Source organism: Otolemur garnettii, unplaced genomic scaffold (genome assembly GCF_000181295.1).
Source record: "Otolemur garnettii isolate 467f Iridium unplaced genomic scaffold, OtoGar3 scaffold00116, whole genome shotgun sequence".
NCBI lineage: Eukaryota > Metazoa > Chordata > Mammalia > Primates > Galagidae > Otolemur > Otolemur garnettii.
Genome location: NW_003852511.1, coordinates 4,595,555 through 4,600,039, shown reverse-complemented (window position 1 = coordinate 4,600,039; position 4,485 = coordinate 4,595,555). Strand labels below are relative to the sequence as shown.

Below are 4,485 nucleotides of genomic sequence, written 5' to 3'. Positions count from 1 at the left end.
AGGAGATAAATTCTAACTTGTTAAACTTTAGTAGAAACTTTTTTTTTATTTCTTTATTAAAAGCATTGAATGACATAATTCATGTATTTAAATGCAATTTACGAATGAATTAGATGCATATTTTTTAAAGTGTTTTTGATTTTAGGCTTTGGGAAGGACCTAGTGATGGTAGGATGTGTAGGACCTATGGCCCCTTATTCTTCAATGCTGAATGTGGGGTTTTGCCTAAATTAACTAGGATTTGTGCTTTCAAGCACATCCAGCCTTCCAGTAGTCCCTCTCTCATCCCCTTTCCTTCCTCTAGCCACATAGGAAAGGACTGTAGCTATTGGGTGAGTGTTGCTCTGTGAGGCTGCACTCTCTGGGGCTTTATTTGCAGGAGTGGTGCATTATTCACAGGACTATTCCTCCAGAGACTGACTCTGCTCTGCCTTTGCTGGGTGATTTGGGGGCACGGGAACTGTGTTTCACTGCTTGACCATTTCCAGGCCATTCAGATAGGTGCATGTTAACCTAAATCCATGTAACAGGCCCACAATTATGAATTCTCAGATAGAGACCCAGGCCGCAGACCAAAAGAGACAAGCTTCTCAGTTATTCTCCTTTATTGATGAGTATGTCTGTCTAATCTTTCATTAGGAATTTGTCTCTTCCTGGGTTTTATGTTCTGAAGGAATTTCAATTCTACACCCTGATTCCAGGGAGCCCACAGCTTCAGCTTTTGTCCTCAAGAGAATATTAGCCTAAGTCACTTCATTTTTGAACTGGGACACAAGACAGGGGTGCACATATGTACATACACAGGCAGACTTATACAACCAGGCACCAAAGCATTGCTTTCTCCCTACTGCTATTGTTTTAATTTTTTTTTTTTTTTGGATTGCTTGGGATTTTATTTTTCTTACTTTCTTGGAAGTTTAGCTCATGCCAATAAACCTAGCTCTTGGGGAGACTAAGGCGGGAGAATTGTGTAAGGCCAGGAGTTCAAGACCAGTCTAAGCAAAAGCAAGACCCTGTCTCTACAAAAAATAGAAAATTAGCCAAATGTGATAGCACACCTGCTTCTTGTCCCAGCACTTGGGTGGTTGAGGCAGGTGGATCACTTGAGCCCAGGAGTTCAAGGCTGCGGTGAGCTATGATGACACCACTGCACTCTAGTGTGGGCAACAGAGTGAGATCCAGTCTCAAAAAAATTGCTTAGTAAAAGAATGAGAGAAGCCAACCCCCAAAGGCTACATACTGTATGATTTTCAAACAATGTGACATTCTGGAAAAGGCAAAACTGTGGCAGCCATAAACAGATCAGGGGTTGCCAGGGGTTGAGGAGAGAGAAGGAGGAAAGAAGAGATGGACCCAGGGATTTCTTAGGGCAGTGAGACTATCTGTACAACACTGTAATGGTGGATGCATGTCACTGTGCTTTCATCAGAACCTATAGCATAGACAATGCAGAGTGAACTAAGGTCACTACAAACTTCAGGTAAGAAAAATATAGCAATTTCGGTTCATAAATTGTAGTAGCTGTTTCAACTAAATATAAGATTTAATAATAATTTAATAATAGAGAAACTGTGAGTGTTGGAGAGAGTTTGGGGGGTGGGGAGGACATATTGAAACTTTCTGTACTATCTGCTTAATTTTCTGTAAACCTATAGCTGGTCTAAAAAAAATAAAATCTATTTTATTAATTACTAAATTTGATCTACTACCATTTTGAAGTGTTCTACAATGGGAAGATTTCCAGGTAATCTTATCTGCCATTTTGCTACAAAAGGAAGATTTTTAAAATTTCATTCAGATTTTTTTAGGCTTGGCGCATGTAGCTCAGTTAGGGCGCCAGCCACGTACACCGGAGCTGGTGGGTTCGAACCTAGCCCAGGCCTGCCAAACAACAATGACAATTACAACAACAATAACAAAAAAGCTGGGAGTTGTGGCAGGCGCCTGTAGTCCCAGCAACTTAGGAGGCTGAGGCAAGAGAATCGCTTCAGACCAAGAGTTTGAGGTTGCTGTGAACTGTGACACCATGGCACTCTACTGAGGGTGGATAAAATAAAATAAACCTATCTGGGATAGATGTTTCTATTTTATTTGGAGCAATCAAGACCTCTCTGAGAGGGTGCCACTTGCACAAAGAGCTAAAAGATGTGAGCCGTTGGGATACCTGGTGGAGGAATAGTCAAGGGTTCAAGCTAGAAGGGCCTAAGACAGGAGCAAGCCTGACCTGTTCAAGAAGCAACAAGGAGGCCTATGAGGGTTGCATGGAAGGATTAAAGGGGAAAATGGTGGGAGATGAGCTCAGAGAGGTGGTGAAGGGATGGAAGGTCCTAGCTGCTAGGGAAACTTGCAAGCCACTGCAGCTCTTACTCTGAGTGAGGTGGAAAACATTAGAGAAGGGACATGATCTGACATAGTTGTTTTATTATCATTATTATGGAAATGTTTAAACATACAAATGTAGACTAGTGTAATGAACACCCAAGTACCTCACACGGCTTCACCATGACCAACTCGTGACCAGTCTTATTTCCTCATATGCCCCACACAACCCTAATGCATTCTGTGGAAGAAAATCCCCAAATACCATTTTTCACCTCAAAATATTTTTGTGTATATCTTTAAAACATAAGGTCTCTTTTAGAAAACCCACAACAAAACCACTGTCACACCTAAAAAATTAAGAACTCCTTAATATCATGAAATATCTATTTAATGTTTAAATGCCTTAATTATTTTTATCAATAATTTTTATAGAGTTTGCATGAATCAGCAGCCAAATAAGAGTCAAGAATTACTGAAATAGCTCTTACATCTCTTTTAATCTCTAGGTTTGCCCTTGATCTCTATTTTTTACTTTCAGTTTTTCTTCTCTTTCTCCTCCTCCTCCTCCTCCTCCTCCTTCTTTTCTCTTCTTTTCTCTCTCTCTCTCTCTCTCTTTTTTTTTTTTTTTTGAGACAGTGTCTTATTCTGTCCCCTGGGCAGAATAAGAGTGCAGTGGCATCATCACAGCTCACAGTGAGTTCAAACTCCTAGGCTCAAATGATCCTCCTACCTCAGCCTCCCAAGTAGCTGAGACTATAGGCACCTACTACCAGACCTGGCTAATTTTTCTATTTTTAGTAGAGATGGGGGGGGTCTCACTCTTGCTCAGGCTGGTCTTGAACTCCCGGCCTTGGGCAATCCTCCTACCTCAGCCTCCTGAAGTGCTAGGATTACAGGCATGAGCCACTGCACCCCATCTCATCCGTTTTTCTGTTGAAGAAACTGGTCATTTGGGTTTTGCTGGTGACATCAATGGTGTCATTTAGCATGTTGCCCAGCCTTTGGATTTCTTGTCCTTTGGCAGTTACGTCTAGAGACCTGATCCTTTATTCTCTTTTTGACAAGAATACTTCATGGATGTTATTAGGTGCTTCCACCAGGAAATGCATAATGTCCAGTTGACCCTTATCTCAGGATATTAGTAGTCAGAAATAATCATTGCCTAGATCCAGTAAGTCATTAGAAGTCACAAAGTGGGGATTTTTTTCCTTCTTTTATTAGCTGCGATATAGTTATAAACATCTCCCACACCAGCTATATGATTATCCTGAGGTGCCATTGACTCTCTCCCTTCATTTACAAGTTTTTAAAATAATACATTGATTCCCTAGGATATTAGCCAACTACTGCCACATAACAAATTACCACACGTACTGGCTTAAAACAATCACACATCTATTATATGACAGTTTCTACAGGGCAGGATCCCAGCAAGGCTTGGCCATGTCCTTTACTGCAGGGTTTCTCATAAGGCTGTGGCCAAGGTTTTAGTGAGGCGTTGGGTCTCAATTTAAAGGCTCAACCAGCCAGGCCTGCCAATAATCCCAGTAGTTTGGGAAGCCAAGTCGGGAGGATCGCTTGAGGCCAAGAGTTTGAGACCAGCCTGGACAATATAGTGAGACCCTGATATGGGGAAGGGCACTTGTAGTCCCAGCTCCTTGGAAGGCTGAGGTGCAAGGATCACTTGAACCCAGGAGTTTGAGGTTGCAGTGAGCTATGAGCATACCACCGCCCTCTAGTCTGGGTGACAGAGCAAGACCCTGTCTCTTAAAAAATAAATAAATAAAGGCCTGACCAGGGAAATATGGTTGTTGGCAAGGCTCAGTCCCTCAAGAGTTGTTGGACTAGGGGCCTCAGTTCCTCCCTGGCTATTGAGAAACCCTCAGTTCCTTGCCACATGGGCCTCACAACAAGGTAACTTGCTTCATCTAAGGCAGCAAGGAAGAGCGTGTTGGCGAGACAGCAATCGCAGTCTTTTACAACCTAATTGCAGAATGACATCCTTCACCTTCGGATGATAAGAAGCAAGCCCCTAGGTCAGCCTACCCTACAGGGAGTTGGTCACACAAGGTATTAACATTAGCAAGTGCAATTGCTGGGGCATCTTAGAGTCTGCCTGCCACACCTAGCATCCTTGAAAGACAACTGAGGAGTGGCATTTTT

General features: G+C 42.4%; 1 protein-coding gene across 8 annotated transcripts in view; it reads left to right on the top strand.

Annotated features, from left to right (window-relative positions):
• LYST (lysosomal trafficking regulator) overlaps positions 1-4,485 on the top strand; it is a 196,209-nt gene that overhangs the window by 132,530 nt on the left and 59,194 nt on the right. The gene's annotated exons all lie outside the window — the stretch shown is intronic.